Below are 17879 nucleotides of genomic sequence, written 5' to 3' on the forward strand. Positions count from 1 at the left end.
CACCCAAGCCGAATGTGTGGCGAAGTTCTATGATGGGTTACTATATTCATCACGGTTTGGCTTGGACGCGGCTTCAAGTGGGGAGTTCGATGCTCTTCCCCCACAAGCGGGGTATGATTTGATAGAGAAAATGGCGATGAGAGCCATGAACTCCGAGAATGAACGCCAAATCCGAAGAAGTTCTTTTGAAGTGGAATCTTATGATAAGCTCATAGCCTCCAACAAGCAACTCTCCGAGGAAGTAGCGGAAATGCGGAAACATATTCAGGATGCCAAGTCAATTGGAGCGAGAGTAACTAGTTTGGAGTGCAAATTTTGTGGTGAATCTCATGATAGTAACCAGTGTACTATCAATGATGATGTTAGCAAGGTCAGAACATTGACTCAAGGGGTAAAAGCTCCAACCTCAGAACAAGGCCCTCTTGACCAGCCGCAAATTGTTGTAAAGACGGTTGGCAAGAAGAGTCTTGAGGAGCTGATTGAGAGATTCATTGATCATACATCGAGCAATTACAAGAGCCATGATATGGCTATAAAGAGCTTGGAGAGTCAATTGGGACAGCTAGCAAAGCAAATGTCCGAGAATCACCAAGGTAAGTTCTCTTCTGAAACTTTAACTTTGACTGAGCAAGAAAATACTGCTGTGGTTTCTACTAGGAGTGGAAGAGTGTTACATGAGCCAGAGGAGAAAATTGAGGGAGAGAAAAGTGAGGAAGCTGAGGTAGAAAGAGATGAGGGTGTTATGGAGGAAAGAGCTAGAGGGCCCACTAGGACTAGAGTTCTAAGCACCCATACTCCTGAACTCCGCAAGATTCCATTTCCCAAGGCTTTGGTGAAGAAAAATTTGGATAAACAATTTTCTAAGTTCTTGGAAGTTTTTAAGAAACTTCATATTAATATTCCTTTCTCCGAAGCCTTGGAGCAAATGCCAATCTATGCTAAGTTCATGAAAGATATCCTCAGTAAGAGAAGGAAGTTGAGTGAGGTCGATGAAACTATCTTGATGACCGAAGAGTGTAGTGCCATTTTGCAAAGGAAGATGCCTAAAAAGAGGAGAGATCCCGGGAGTTTTACTATTCCGGTGGAGATAGAGGGGTTAACTATGGTAGAAGCCTTATGTGATTTAGGAGCGAGTATCAACTTGATGCCGCTTAGTATGTTTAAAAGGTTGAACCTGGGTGAGGTTACCCCAACTATGATTTCTTTGCAAATGGTGGATAGGTCCTTAAAAACACCTTACGGGATCATTGAAGATGTTGTGGTTAAGGTGGATAATGTAACATCCTGACTTGACGACTGGCCTCACGGTAACAACACGAGTCTTTTCAGTGCGCTTTGTCCTCACTCGCGCACTTCCCGGGAAAACTTCCCAGGAGGTCACCCATCACGATATTGCTCCAAGGCAAGCACACTTAACCATGGAGTTCTTATCAGTTGGGCTCCCGAAAAGAAGTTGCAACTTGTTGTTATGAGTAGTACCAATCAAATCATTTATGCCCTCCTCAACTGTATAGTCCATCCCTACACAGTCTCGGAATACCTCTTGTTCGGGTGTGGTGCGTCCCTCCACATAGAAGGCGATCAATCCTCGCCCTTCTCAGCTCAGGGCGTCACAGGCCCACCAACTTCCGCTTGGGTCGTCCTCGAACCACACCGTACTGGGAGAGGTCGGCTCTGATACCAATTGTAACATCCTGACTTGACGACTGGCCTCACGGTAACAACACGAGTCTTTTCAGTGCGCTTTGTCCTCACTCGCGCACTTCCCGGGAAAACTTCCCAGGAGGTCACCCATCACGATATTGCTCCAAGGCAAGCACACTTAACCATGGAGTTCTTATCAGTTGGGCTCCCGAAAAGAAGTTGCAACTTGTTGTTATGAGTAGTACCAATCAAATCATTTATGCCCTCCTCAACTGTATAGTCCATCCCTACACAGTCTCGGAATACCTCTTGTTCGGGTGTGGTGCGTCCCTCCACATAGAAGGCGATCAATCCTCGCCCTTCTCAGCTCAGGGCGTCACAGGATTGTAAGACCTGGATTTGCAGAACAAGTTAATTTCCGACTCACGCGTAGAATCAGTGTAAGCGTGACAGGAGTTTGATGTTTGAGAAAGATTAATGAAGAAGAAAGTTCATGAATTGCTTGAGGAATGTTGCGTAGTTGCTTTCGGAGTTAGTGCGAGTCGTCTGCACACCTGCCTTATGGCGAGCGTGTCCAGAATAGGTTATTTCGCTTCTAGAGCAACGTTTCAAGTGAGATTTCAAATCTTTGGAAAATTTAAAGATTCTCTTTATTTTTCCTTCGACCAGCATTTCATTTCGGAACCCTGGACTGTACGCACGATAGTATTCATTTTTCGGAAGTCCGACGACGCTAATTTCTTTGCTTCGAAACCCTAGATTCGAGCGCTGAATGAAGACTTTTTCTATTCGGGACTTCTAACGAAGTTTCCATCCGCATAGCCCGATTTCTTTCGACGTTTCCAACCTTTCTTCAGAAGGAAGTTTCTTCATCCGACGTCAAACGCAAAAAGTAGTTTTGCGACATATTTCAACTCATACTACGTTCAAGCCATTTTCTCACTTAAATGAACCCGATGCAAGTATCGCCCTTTCTTGGATCGATACTTAGATTAATTGCATAATATGACAACGGCATATTTGTTCTAATTGTCTCACAATTATTCTTTAGCTTAGTTTCTACTCATTTCTTGATTCATGGATCATTTTATTTTGCTCAAAGTGATTCAAATTTATATTTTATCGTTTCATAGAGTTCCTCATAATTTTTGGGATAATAATATTTCACCCTTATATTTTTATCTTAACTCTATGAGTTAAATCATTCAGTGTCTAAATCAATCTGTACCGATTAATAAATATCTCATCCTTTTTACTTGGCCTTTCTTGCTCCACGTCTTTCATGTTGGCCAATCCATTCATTTTACCACATGTTTCTACTTTGTTCATTCCAAATTTCTTTCCCTGGCAGAATGCGCACACCGTAGTCCCTCTTTTTCTCTTATTCACGTCTTCTTTTCCTCACCACTCTCTTTACTCTCATTTTCAATTGGTTTCTGCAGCAATTTATAATCCTTGTTCCTTTCATCTTGTTCTCATCACCAACCTCATCTCGTTCATTTTCTTTGTGGCAGCGCCCACACACAACTGTGCATTTTTCCTTCATGATCAAGCCACCACCTTGGTTCTCTCTTCACCCACGCAAGGCACAAACCACCACCACCTCTAAGGCATTTTCATGGTAAAACCTCTTCTCCTTTTTATCATGTTTTTAATGGGTAAGATTGAGTTTTGATTTGTTATGCTTTTTCAAAAATGACCTTCATCCAAAGTGCTTTTACAATTGTTGTTCCCTATCACCGGATCTATAGATTTCACTGATTAGTTTTCTAAAAAGTTGTTTTTTTTAGTTAAGTGATTTTGGGATTTTAATGATTTTAATTTAAGCCTTAATTAGTTATTTTTAAATGTTAAAAATGGCTTTGGAAGTGATTTGGGGAAAAAGGAAAATTTATACATATTTATGTAGTCGTGGCCGAGCCTATGACATGTGTTTTGGGTTTGGAAAATCAATTCTGAAACTTGTTTTTATTTAGTGAAAATCATAAGTTAAGTTTATGGTGACAAAACTTTGGGCTTAAACACAAGAGGCTGAGAAGTTTTGGGTTAAACTGGAGTTTTAAAAGTATTGGGGTCTGTTTGATAAATTTATTAAAGATTGAGGGTTGAAAAATAACTTACCTTTATATGAGGACCTTTTCGTGATTATGTGCTTATCAAGGGACTATGGTTGAATTACTTAAAAGTTGAGGACTGGTTTGCAAAATGGGTTTTTTTAAGGACCTTTCTTTAAAACTCACAAATATTTTATCTTTGGACTTTAGTCCTTGAAACATAAAGTTTGTGCCTTTAGCCTAAGTGAGCTAGAAAGATTGGCTAAGTTTGTTCTGGAACTTTAGATGTGACTTTAGAGGCTAAGGTTTAGTATGTGAACATGTGAAGGGTAAGAAGGACGGAAGCGCTTGACGACGAAGCCAAAGAACAAACGGAAGTGAGCCAACACGGGAAAGCAAAGATATGACTGGATTTGATTTGAGTCGCAACTTAGTAAGGAAAGCGCCGAAGGTTAGGGCAACTTGCTATTTAGCTATGATTGCATGATAGGCGTCGATAAACTCGACTTATGCTTTATCTGATGTTGTTTATGATGATGAGTTGTTGTTATGATGTTTTACATAACTTGTGATATTGTGATATTGTTGGATTGTGCGTTTTGACGCGACTTCGGAGTGGAGATTCATTGATCTGGTGATCTTTGATATTTCGGGTTGGATGAACAACCCTAGGCAAGTTCAAATGTGGGATTTGAGACTTAGCCATTTGTTGGGATTCGGTTGAATACTTAGACTTTCCCCGGGAAACTTCTTTTGGAGGGTTTTTGGAAACTTAGAAAGATTAGAATTTCGAAAACTAAAGACTTGGGAAACCTAGATTTTGAGAAATAAACTCATAACCTGACTAATCTGAATTGAAATCATTTTTATTAACGTTTAAGTATAGGAAAACTGAAGGGGAAAATATTTACGAAAGACGGGGAAAAGTCGACCTTTGTTGTGAGTTATTGGAATTGGGGAAAGCCACTAAGGTGAGCTATGGTGATGATTGAAAGTCACCGAGTACTTTACGTACTCTTGTTGATGGGGTTGTGTTGTATTGACCGACACTAATCCCTTGGGTTCTCTTGTTGTTGGAGCGGTGTTGTATTGACCGACACTTAGCGCTCTTGTTGTTTGGGCTGTGTTGTATTGACCGACACTAGACCCTTGTGTATTCTTGTTGGTGGAGCTGTGTTGTATTGACCGACACTTACTCCGAGTTGTGTTGTATTGACCGACACTAACTCATGGGTTTGCTGAGATTGGGTTGTGAGCTAAACACTTTCGTGGTAAGGGCGATTCGTTGTTTGGCTAACCACGTTGCATTCAATCGGGTGAATAATGGGAATGGTTCACCTGTGCATATCATGGTGAATAACGGGAATGGTTCACCTTGCATAAATGATGAATAACGGGAATGGTTCATCATATGGTGAATAACGGGAATGGTTCACCAAGGATGAATAACGGGAATGGTTCATCCAGGATGGATTTCATCCAGGATGGATAACGGGAATGGTCCATCCATAGTGAAGAACGGGAATGCTTCACTTGTGGCGAACGGGAACGCGTCAAAAATCCGGATTCATATTGTGCATTTCACGCATACATTCATGCTGACTGAGACTGTGTGCTGTTTGTTTATTGAAGCAATGTTAGAGCCATAACATGCTAGGATTACTTATATGCTTATATAACAACTTATATATATACCCTGTCACATGTTGAGTGTATATGTACTTATTGCTGTGAGTTGACCCTAGCGCCTTGGCTTTGTTTGTATGTTTGTGTTTGGGCGGTCGGCCTGCTGCCAGATGTCGATGGCCGACTGGTTCTCGGTGGTCTCTCCCTCGGGGGGGATCAGATATGAGCTGCAGGATCGGGATGCCCCACCGCTTGGGTGATCGATGTTGCTGGTCACCGGGCGACGTATCGGGGAAGGGTCATGGAGGACCGGACTGACGAGCGTGGACGTCTGACGAAAGGAGTTCTATGGCGCATGGAGTTGAGCTTCAACTTGCCGACTTCAGATCGTTGTGGGTTTGGCACTGGGAGGTTAGGTTTGGGCAGGCGTCATGTTTTGTGTAGAGCTCTGATTCGTTTTGCTTTTGGGATCGGGTAGGTTTCCGACGCATGACTTTTCGTGTGGTTCTCTTACTGAGGGATCACAGTGAGTCAGTTGGACCATAGGGGTCTTTGCTTAGGCCATATTGAGGCCGACTTTCTCCTAGTGGTTTGTAATTATAATTTTCTCACTTACACTTCTGGGTCTGTATATATTTGCCTACGGGCACACTGCTTTGGAGTCACTGCGAGTGCGCGTGACATGGAGTGCAGCTGAGGCTGTACATGTATATATGTTGTATATCGGTTAGTTTAGTAGTTGGGTTTTGTTTTTATTTCTTTATTGCTTTTATTAAAAGGAAACAATCAAAAAAAAAATTACCTGTTTTCCGTGTAAAGATTATTTTTGGTTACTAAAGTGACACCTGGAAATTGGGGTGTTACAGATAAGTTTGTCTTCCCAGTAGATTTTGTCATTTTAGACATGGAAGAGGACTCTAAAGTTCCTCTCATACTGGGGAGACCATTCTTAGACACTGGTGAAGCTGAGATTAAAGTGGCTAAGGGAACTCTAACTTTGAAAGTAGGTGAAGATGAGGTCCTCTTCAATATTTTTGACTCTTTGAAACACCGAGCGGATAAGGAAGTTTTCCGATGTGAAGTAGTGGATGAGCTCGTGTGTGAAGAGTTTGTTAGAATATCTATTAAGGACCCCTTGGAAACAACAATCATGGAGGGGTTAGAGATAGAGGACCAAAATCTTGAGAGAGAACTTGATTCCTTGTACCATGAGGTGAATGCTACTCTATCTCAATTAGAATCTGTCTCATCTCTTGCCACCAAAAGCATTTGGAAAGAAGAATTAACTAGGGATGAGGAGATTCCAATTGAGGAGAAGAGTGAGCTCAAGCCACTCCCTTCCTCTCTCAAGTATGCTTATCTTGAGGAAGGTGAGAATAAACCTGTTATTTTGAGTAGTGCTCTCACACCCTTGGAAGAGGAGAAACTCCTCAGAGTTTTGAGGGATCACAAGTCAGCTTTGGGTTGGACTATTGATGATATCAAAGGTATTAGTCCTGCGATATGCATGCATAAAATTTTGTTGGAAGAAAATTACAAACCGTCCAACCTCAAAGAAGACTTAACCCTTCCATGAAGGATGTGGTGAGGAAAGAGATAATTAAATTGCTTGATGCAGGTGTGATTTATCCAATTTCGGATAGTGAATGGGTAAGTCCCGTTCAAGTGGTTCCCAAGAAAGGAGGCATCACTGTGGTTGCCAATGAGAACAATGAGTTGATTCCCACTCGCCAAGTGACGAAGTGGAGGGTTTGTATTGACTATCGAAGGCTGAATTCGGTAACTAGAAAGGATCACTTTCCTTTGCCTTTCATAGATCAAATGCTGGATAAGTTGGCTGGGCATCAATACTACTGTTTTCTTGATGGCTATTCCGGGTACAACCAAACTTGTGTTGCACCGGAAGACCAAGAGAAGACGGCATTCACTTGCCCTTACGGCGTGTTCGCTTATAAGAGAATGCCATTTGGGCTTTGCAATGCCCCAGCTACTTTCCAAAGGTGTATGTTTGCTATTTTCTCTGACTGGATAGAGACTTGCATCGAGATTTTTATGGACGACTTCTCTGTTTTTGGTCCGAATTTTGATGCTTGTCTAGGGAATTTAGCCTTGGTTCTGAAAAGATGTCAGGAGACCAACTTGGTCTTGAATTGGGAGAAATGCCATTTCATGGTTAGGGATGGCATAGTTCTTGGACACAAGGTGTCCGAAAAGGGGATTGAGGTTGATAGAGCTAAGATTGAAGTCATTGAAAAGCTCCCTCCCCCGACTAACATCAAGGGTATTAGGAGTTTCCTCGGGCATGCTGGATTTTTTAGGCGGTTTATTAAAGACTTTTCCAAATTAGCTAAGCCTATGACCAACTTGCTTGAGAAGGAGGCACCTTTTACTTTTGATGAGAAGTGCTTGAAAGCTTTTGAGTCGATTAAAGAGAGTTTGGTGACAGCCCCGATAATTGTTGCTCCGGATTGGTCTCTACCATTTGAAATCATGTGTGATGCTAGTGATCTAGCTTTAGGGGTTGTCTTGTGTCAGAAGAAAGAAAGAGTGTTGTATGTGATATACTATGCAAGTAGAGTGTTGAATGAGTCCCAAAGGAACTACACTACAACTGAAAAAGAGTTGTTGGGTGTAGTCTTTGCATGTGAAAAGTTTAGGCCTTACATCTTGGGTTTTAAAGTGATTGTTCATACTGACCATGCTGCTTTGAGGCATTTGTTTGCTAAACAGGACTCTAAGCCAAGGTTGATTCGATGGGTCTTACTCCTTCAAGAGTTTGACCTTGAGATCATTGACCGGAGAGGCAAGGACAATGGCGTGGCAGACCATTTGTCAAGATTGGAAGGTGGGGCGTGCAGCCCAATACCTATTCAAGAGGAGTTCCCGGATGAGAAACTCCTAGCTGTTTCCACCGAGGAGCCCCTACCCTGGTATGTACATTTGCTAATTTTCGTGTTACTGGACTTATTCCCCATGACTTGACATGGCAGCAAAAGAAAAAATTTCTGCATGATGCAAAATCTTACCTCTGGGATGACCCTTTCCTTTTCAAAATTTGTTCTGATGGAGTCATTAGAAGGTGTATCCCAGAAGTTGATTTTGAGAAAATTCTTTGGCATTGCCATGGATCAAGTTATGGTGGACATTTTAGTGGGGAGAGGACCGCTGCTAAGGTTCTCCAAAGTGGTTTCTATTGGCCTACGCTGCATAGGGATAGTAGAGCTTTTGTTGAGAGTTGTGATAGATGTCAACGAACTGGTAACATCTCAAGGAGAAATGAGATGCCCCTAAAGAGTATTTTGGAAATTGAGTTGTTTGATGTTTGGGGCATCGATTTCATGGGACCTTTCCTACCTTCTTTTGGTTGCCAGTATATTTTAGTGGCTGTGGATTATGTTTCCAAGTGGGTTGAAGCCGCTGCACTCTCAACAAATGACTCTAAGGTGGTGGTTGCTTTTCTAAAAAAGAACATTTTTACTAGGTTTGGTGTTCCTAGGGCGATTATAAGTGATGGGGGTACCCACTTTTGCAACAGAGCTTTCGAGTCTCTCTTGGAAAAATATGGTGTAAAGCACAAAGTGTCTACCCCCTATCACCCCCAAACTAGCGGGCAAGTTGAGATTTCTAATCGGGAGTTAAAACGTATTCTTGAAAAGGTGGTAGATTCTTCCAGAAAGGATTGGTCAAGGAAACTTGACGATGCTTTATGGGCCTACCGAACCGCTTTTAAAACTCCGATTGGTACCTCTCCTTTCCATTTAGTTTTTGGGAAAGCGTGTCACTTACCTGTAGAATTAGAACACAAGGCCTATTGGGCCATAAGGAAATTGAATTTTGATTGGAAAGTTGTTAGCGAGAAGAGACTCTTGCAATTGAATGAGCTTGATGAGTTTCGACTCCGAGCTTACGAGAGTGCTAGCATCTATAAGGAAAAGACAAAGAAGTGGCATGATAGGAAAATTTTGAATAGGGAATTTGTCTCAGGGCAATTGGTGCTACTCTTCAATTCTAGATTGAGACTCTTCCCTGGGAAACTTAAGTCTAGATGGTCTGGACCCTTTGTGGTCAGGAGGGTGTTTCCTCATGGTGCTGTTGAGGTTGAAAACCCAGAGACCAAGAATACTTTCACTGTGAATGGGCAGAGATTGAAGGTGTACCAAGGTGGTGAGGTTTTGAAGTTGGAAACCATATTTTTCAAACCTCCTTGATAAGGGGGATAGTCTACCTAAGACTATAACAATGGGCTGCTTGGGAGACAACCCAAGTTTTGTTTTATTTTGCTTGTTTGGTTGTTGCATTGTGCAGGGATTGAGAGCCTGAATTTTGGAGTAGGAGGTGTATCTAAGTCCTCCATGGTAACTTGTAAAGGAAGTCGACTCTTTCCCTTAGTTTAGCTCATGCATTTTTGCATATTTTTCCTTTGTAGCTTTTATTTTTCTTTTTATCATGCATTGTTTTCTTAGAGTCGTTTTTGGGTCTTTACTTCCCTATACTCACATGTTTTTGCCCATAGTTATGCTCTCTAACATGTTGCTAGTTTTGAAAATGTTTTTGCAAATGCTTGTGTTGTCTTTTGGGGATGAGTGATTGCATGCTTGGGGAAGAGAGGAGGAGACTTCGGTCTTCTGAGTGTTTCTTGAGAAAGGAGGCGGTGTGAGTCCATTAAGGGTCTATCTTTGACCCTTCACCATAAAAATTCTCTGGAGGAACCTGACTCACTTGCAATTCTTGGTTCTGCGTTGATTTCACTCATTGCATGCTTAGTGATTCTTGCTTTATTCTTGAGACTTGTAGGATTTCTTGAGATTCTGAATTTGTTGTTTGAGCATTGTCCTTAGTTGTCCCATTTGAGCCTTATTGGAGAATTTGTTGTAGCCAAGTTTTTGGGACGGATGTTTGGTTGGAATATTGGGGAGTGATGGTCCTTATTGTGTTGAATGGAGCTGGAAAATGAGAAATAGTTTCTTGCCCCAAAAAGAAAAAAATCAGTGAAAAAAAAAGGAAAGAAAAAGAACTCCTAACCAAAAGTTGGAGTTGGAAAAAGGGAAAAAAAGTTTGAAAAGGTGGGTGCACGAGGCTTGTAAAAAAAAGTGTGATGTAAGCTCCGGGGTTATTAGAAGAGGACCACACTCAATGTGTTTGAAAGCCTAGAATTCCCTTAGGGACCAACCACCATCGTGTTTCGCCAAGCCAATGTTTCAACCCTTTCAAAAGTCTCTTTGAATATTTGCATGTTTAATCTTTGTTGCTATTGAGTGAATGACATTCAGGACCTATGAACTTGCTTGTGTGCTCGGTGCACTAAATGAACATCTCATCCTAGGATTTGTAGATCTAAATGCTTCTCATGAACGGACTCTACACTCTTCTCTTTTCAAAAGATGCATGAAGTAGGTTGTTGGGTCTTTCTCTTGGAACTAGCTGTGATTCCTTTATCCCCCTGTTTTTGTGAAGTATTCCTTGTTGAGAGCACTTGTTTGGGAGCATTTCTTGCGCTTGAGGGCAAGCGAGTGTTATTTACGCTCGAGGGCGAGCTGTCGTTGAGTATAGTGGTGTGATGACCCTATTTTAGTAGTGTTTTTAGGGTCATTTCTTTGTGTGTTTTGAGTCTTTTTGTTGAGTCTCATGTAGTGTTTCATGCATTCTCATGCATTTTTTATCTTTTCTTTAGTCTTTATTTTGCTTTGGTAATTTAGTAGTTTTATAGGGAGTTTTCTTGCATTTTAGGTAAAGTTTAGGACTTGCATGGTTTTATTGTGTTAATTGAAGGATCTCTTGTGCTAATAAGCTCTTTGAGCTTCTAGAATTTTCCTTGGCTTGTTGGTTAAGTTTCAGATCAGGAACTGAAGAAGGAAGAAGGCCAATAAGCTTGGAATTGATGGAAAACTTAAAGAGGATTGAAAAGAGGAGTTTCAGAAGCCAAAAAGCCCTTTTCAGGCGAGCTTGAGCGCCTAGGCGCTGGGAATGGGCGCCTAGGCGCCAATTGGGTCCAGAGAGCATGTTTTTGCATGCAATTGGCGCTCAGGCGCTTTGAATTGGCGCCTGAGCGCCCAGACTCGACCTGTTTGCCTATAAATAGGCTTTTTGTCATTTCTTTTGTACCTTTTGTCATTTTTATCATATTTTCATAAGTTAGAAGAGAGAGTTTGAGTTCTGAAGCTTGAGGAGCTTTCCCTAAGCCCTTTGTTCCAGGTTTTATCTCTATTTTCTAGCATGGATTTCATAGCCATGTTTGGCTAAAACCCCTTTTGCTTTGGGTTCTTTGTAAGACTTTGAATGTTTTAGCTATCAATCATTTTCTATTCATGAAGTTTTGAGTAAACCCTTGAATCTCACCTCTATGCTTTATCTTTCAAGCTTGAATGCATGCTAGCTTCTTACTTTTCTATAATAATAACGATAGTTTGTTGTAGAATTGGGACTTGTTGTGAGATTACTCCTTCTATACTTGCTGCTAGGAATAGAGGAAGGGTTGGGGTTTGTTGGCCTGATTTGTATGCTTAGTGCTTCTAGCAAATGTTTAGGTTATCAAGGAATTGAACCTATCTTTTGATTAGGAAGGGTTTTCTTTGCGAGGCATCGAAAGACAACTAACTAGGCTAGAACATCAAGGAGAGACTCCGGATTAATTGGATAGGAAGGTTTGCTAAAACTGAATTAGTTGAACAAGAACCCAAGGCAATCTCATCTCTGTTTTTCAATCGCTTTATTACGTGATTACTTGTCTTTTACAAACTCAAGAAACAACCAATTATTAAAACTGAATTTTACTTGCTTTTCAACCTTGAACTTGAATCTTAAACTGAACTTGCAATCTAATTCCTTGTGGTTCGATAATTTAAACCCGGAGGTATTCGTACACTTGCGAATTGACCAACAATGCCAACGCAGAATTGCTAAGGAGAGGGAAGTTGGCTCTGATGTGCTTGAGTGTAAGGAAGTGGTGGCACTCAAAGAGAAGGTTGGATTGATGAAGACCATTCTCAAGGTCGGAAGGTGTTATGAAAGGCTGGTGAAGGAATTTCTGGTGAATCTTTCTGTGGAATCTTTCTGTGGAAGTGGGACTTCCTGAAATTGTTGAGTTTAGAAAAGTTTATGTGAAGGCTAACTGTGTTGAATTCTGTCATGCTGTGATCAACAAAGCACTTGGAAGAAGTGTTGTTGAGTTTGTTGATGAGGAATTGTCCTTGGATGTGGTTGCCAAGGAAATTACTGCTGGCCAAGTCAAGAAGTGGCCTATCAAGAAGTTGTTGTCCACTGGAAATCTGAGTGTGAAGTATGCAATCCATAACAGGATTGGAGCTGTGAATTGGGTTCCTACCCAACATACTTCTGGAGTTTCTGCTACTCTTGCCAAGTTGATCTATAAAATTGACACATATACTGATTTTGACTTTGGTTCTTTTGTGTTTGAGCAGACCTTGAAATATGCTGACACTTGTACTGTGAAGCTGCTAGTCTCATTTCCATCTCTTCTTATAGAGATCATTCTCCGGCAGCATCCTCAGACTATCAGGGCTAATGAAGTTGTTATGCCCAAGGGTGTTCCCATTACTCTGGATCATCGTTTGTTCTTGGATCCGCATGTCCTAGACATTTCTGTGCCATCTAGCAAGACTTCTGCCCCTGCACCTATGAGTGAATTTGGCACTAAGGCCATTATTGCTGAATTGCAAGAAGTCTCTAAGGCTTTGCAGGAGACTATCACGATCAGCACTGCTAGGAAGCTGAAGGTTGATGCTTTGCTTCTCAAGCTTCAAGAAGAAGAAGGTGAAGGGGGTGAGCCAAGTGTTGCTACTGTTGCTACTCAGGATGCAAGTACTGAAGAAGAGGGAGGATCTGTAGAAAGTTAAGGAGGCACTGAGGAGGAGTCCAATTCTGAAGATTGATTGAAGAAGCTTGTGCTCGTGCAATTTCTTTTGCTTTGTTTTCTTTTGGCTGTAGTTTGTGCACCCTTTGCCAAATTTGTGTTAAAAAGGGGGAGTAGTTTGGTAGTTTGGTTGAAGACTCTGTTTCTGTTGCTGTGAAGACTATGTTTTTCTATTTTGGAAGCTTTGGTCTGTAATAATTTGAAGACAAGTTCAAGACAAGGCAAGTAAATGGTTGTTTAGCTACTGTGTGTTTCTTGGTCCATCTATTGATTAGCTTTTGTTCAAGTTACGGCTGGTTTATTGGTTTGCACTTGTTAGCTAGTTAGTATGTTCTGCTGCTATAGTCTTTGTTCCAACTATGTTTATGGAGCTTACTTGTTGTTGGTATGGATGAATCATTTGAGGAGGAGTTTTTTGGTTCTCTTGTTTGCCCTCTCTGATTCTCAAGTTGTTTTAGACAAAATTAGACAAAGGGGGAGATTGTTGTTACTTTGTTGTCATGCATTTTGTCAAAAACAACTGGTTGTCGAAGCCGATGACCTGGCATCTGATTTTGTGTAGCTAGGACATCAGTCCTCTGCTTGGAACGTTTTTGTGGGCCCTTGAAGATCTTATGAAGATATGTTTTTATCAGTTACTTGAGGCTCAAGTAGCTATGCCAGAAGGGTTTTAATTGTGGGTTTTTATTTGTTGAAACAATCTTTGATAGAAGATTTGTTTCTATCTTTACTTGTGCAAAACGCAACAAGATCTTTGGAGATTGCGTTCTGTTTGAATTGTTGTTGCAATCTGTTACTTCAGCCCAAGCTAACCCTAGTGCCCATGCTGCCGCTGCTGGAGTGTATAAAAGGATGAAGACCTAAAACATGAAGACCACCGAAGCTAATTGAGAGAGATTAAGTGTTTTAGGATTGTACATTGTTCTTTGTCCTTGTTACTTGTGATCACACTTTGCTCTCTGATTCTATAAAGCAAAGTTGTGATCTGTGTTGTTTGATTCTTCAAACTTTGATTGTTGATTGTTTGTTTACCAATCACTAAGGCAGTGATTGAGAGAAAGTGAGAGGGGCTCCCATACTTAGGTTGAGATGCTCAGTAGAAATACACTGGGTAGATTAGGAAGTGAACTATGAACTGTGGTATTCATGAGTGTCTGCAATTCCTGAATCTTGAGATAGTGGATTTCCTTTCTTTGGGTGCAAACCCTCCAGATGTAGGTGAAGTTGTCACTGAACTGGGTTAACAATTCTTGTGTCTTGTTTACTTGTGTTTTTAAGTTATTGCTATTACTGTTAGTCGATTGTCGAACCTGTTGTCCCAGCATCGCGTAGGACATTTGTTCTAAGGGAACCTGAATTTCATTGTCTAATCTCTCATTGAAAGATGATGATCATCCACTTTGATACTGTCAATATCTTGAGCCTTCTCAATAGCTGTAACCTTCATATCAAAACTTTTAGGCAGTGACCTGAGAATCTTCGTGACAAGCTTTTCTTCAGAATCTGCTCTCCCAAAGTGTTCTGTACTAGGAATATCTTAGGTAAGAAAAGTACACTCAGAAAACCCTAGCAGAGCTCAAATAAAGACATGATATAATAAAAGGAAATATTCTCATTAAATGTCATCAAAGTTGTCAGATACAAGGTAAGAACCTCCCTTTTATAGAGGGTGAGGTCAACATCTAGATTGTTCCCATATTTGGGCCTTTACAAACGAGGCCCAAATCCCTATACAAATAAGACAAATCCAAAAGAATCTTCTAGCTGGTAGATGGGACCACCGGTAGAACAACAGACTTTCCATCATCGCCCGTGACCCTTGCCAGCCCTGGCGCATCGTCATCTTTTACAAGTGTTTTGGGCGGGCATCATATCAGGGATGCCCCACCTAGTCCACAAGCCCCCAAGACATGAGGTTCAAGATTCTTGAATCGAAATGTCTTCATCGTCTGGTGCATGCTTCGCCCTCTTATAGTAGCGTGAATCCTTCCCTTAAATCGGCGTGTATTGCCTTCTTGGTGGTCTTTGTTTAAGTGTCAATCACACGTCAATCAAATCTTTTTCACTGACACACACATTCCTCTTTTCCCGGATTTTGCCATCATTAGTAATGAATGCAATCTATGTGTGCGTGCGTCTCGAGGAGTTGCTTCATTTAGGAAAACCTTGGATCGCGAGATTTCAATTACACCTTTTCAAAACTTTTCAAATTCTTTTTCAAATGTCTCGACGGTTCGTACTCTTTCCCACTCATTCTCTCTCTTCTCTTTTCCTCTATAAAACCTCTCCTCCTTTCTTCTTCACTTTTTACTTTTCGCAACTTTACTGCTCCTTCCCTTTTTTTGGAGAACTACTTCCTCCTTGCTTTGATTCGTCCTGCTTGCTCCAGCCGTCGTCATTGCGCGGTGTTCCTCTTTAGTAGACGCTCTCCTTACCCAATCTCTCATCCTCTCCTCCGGTGAGTTCTTTGCATCTTTCTTTCTCATTTTATTTTCTTTCTACCTTTCTTGACTCTATTCGTCTTCCTCTTTTAACCTTCCATGAGATCACCTAGTGTGTCATTGAATAGTGTTAGCGTTTCTTCTTTAGAACTTTCCTCACCTTTATCGGGCGGTGAAATTTCTTCCCCCTCTGTCATTGAAATTCATTCATCGCCTTCTATTCATGAGGATTCCGGGCCAGCTGGTTCTGTTGATTCTGTCTTTTCTTCTAATGAAGGTTTATCCTCGCCTGAATAGCGAACAGACGCACATTTAGTTGAGGATAAGTATTTGTGGCGCTCTATCTGGGGTAGTATTGGGAGTATTAATTCGCTTCGAATATCAGCTCAAGGGTTCACGAAAGTGAATCCCGCCACTTCGTGTAATGATGATCTACAGCTAAATGTTCTTCCATGTGGCGAGGATGATTTTGTCCTTTTGTGAAAATACGCGTCAGATGAATCGCCCGACTTCTTTTATGTCTATGGTTATTTTTTTACTGATCTGAATATCAAACTCCCTTTTTCACCTTTCATATGTCACGTTTTGTCTTTTTTGAATGTGGCGCCTTGCAGCTCCAGCCCAACGCCTGGGGCTTCATCCGTTGTTTCAAAATCTTGTGTGATCATCTGAGCTTCACGCCCACCTACCCTTTGTTTTTTCTTTTCTATAAGTCTGTTATTAAAAATTACTTCCGTGAAGTGGGTTCCTCTCCTAGCCCGCAAGAAAATGAGTTGGTTCACTACTCTTAAGAGTCATTACAAAGTGTGGCAGAAAAAGTATTTTAAAGTTGTGGAGTCGCCTGATGTAAAGAATTTGTTCCGGGATTCCAACAATTGCCCTCTCTTCCCTTTTTACTGGACAAAAAATCCTCGCCGAAAAATCTCTGTTTCGTATGACGCCTTAGACGATTCCGAGCAAGGGGTTGCTGATTATCTTCGGTCGTTGCCGGTATTCTCTGGTCATGACTTGATTGAGGCGTCAAAAACTGGCACCTTGAATCAATTTTTTAGTAAGTTAATGATCTTTACACATAACTTGATTTGTCATTCATTCATCACTCTTAACTGTAACACTTTCTTGTGCACCACGATGGGTAAAGGTAAGGTTGATGCCAGCCCCTTGAAGATGAAGGAGTATCTCGCCCAATCTGCTAAGGCGGCGAGAAAAAGGGCTGCTGAGGCTGAGCAGAAGAAAAGACATGAGGGTACCTCTGAATCAGATAACATCAGACTTCGGGCGCCGCGGAAAAAGTTGTTGGTGACAAACCTTTGCACCAGACGACTCTAAATTAATCCGGATCGGCCTCAAGAGGCAAACCGGTAGAGAAAAAGAAGGGACATGATAATGGCCCGCCACCCCGTGGGGATCCAAATGTGCTGATTAACCGCCCACTGACGTCGTTTGTTCATGCTGGCTCTAGTTCAGCCGTTGGAGGCGAGGCCCTCCCTACCTTGCTGAATTTGTCTGATCCTCATTTTAATGGTTTGGATTTTAGGATCCGAACTTTTGACAACAGGCTCCACAAGGACATTTCTGGTCAAGGTCCCCCCAACATTGCTTCCATGGCCATTCATCATGCGGTTTCGGCCACCAGTACTGTGGCGAAATGGCTCAGTATGTGAAGGACATGCATTCGGACAAGAATCGTCTTGAAAAAAAGGTAGCTGATTGGACGGCTGCGTATGAGCGAGCGAAAGGCGACGCCGAAACCGCCAATAAGCACCTGAACTCGACTGAAGAAAAACGTGCTAAGTTAACTGAGGAGTTGGCGACATCTGACGTGCTCCTGTAGAAAACCAAGTCCTTGAAGGAAACCATTAATGCCAAACACACTGCTGCTCAGACTAAGTGCCGGAAGATGGAGGAAAAGTATGAGCGCCTGAAGGCTTCCATTCTTGGGCGTGCATCCATTCTGAGAGTGAATCTGAGGAAGAGAATGGTGAAGATGGCAATGGCAAGGACAAGAATGGGGATGAAGAAGAAAGGGACCCCAAAGCTTTTACAAGCCAAGACAACAACGCCAATAATGAAAACCTGGCTTGATATTGTTTGTTGTTTATTTTGTTTATGGGCCAAGCCTTGTTTTGGGTTTCACCCTTTTGTTGTTTGAAACATGTATGGGCCACGCCCTTTTTTATCTTAATGAAATTTCTTTCCTTCATTTATGTTATTGCTATTATTGTTTACTGAGTTTTGTAGATT

The 17879-nt window shown here is 41.6% G+C and overlaps 1 long non-coding RNA gene and 1 pseudogene across 1 annotated transcript; both read left to right on the forward strand.

The window, feature by feature from the left end:
* The first annotated feature begins 2941 nt into the window (after nucleotides 1-2941).
* On the forward strand, nucleotides 2942-5950 carry LOC130714193 (uncharacterized). The gene is made up of 3 exons (XR_009011191.1): nucleotides 2942-3265; nucleotides 4027-4149; nucleotides 5495-5950. It is a non-coding gene; the product is annotated as an uncharacterized LOC130714193 (long non-coding RNA).
* A 278-nt stretch (nucleotides 5951-6228) lies between these two features.
* LOC130712752 (uncharacterized) lies at nucleotides 6229-13177 on the forward strand (annotated as a pseudogene).
* Nucleotides 13178-17879: the final 4702 nt, after the last annotated feature.

This window comes from Lotus japonicus, chromosome 4, assembly GCF_012489685.1.
Source record: "Lotus japonicus ecotype B-129 chromosome 4, LjGifu_v1.2".
Taxonomy (NCBI): Eukaryota; Viridiplantae; Streptophyta; class Magnoliopsida; order Fabales; family Fabaceae; genus Lotus; species Lotus japonicus.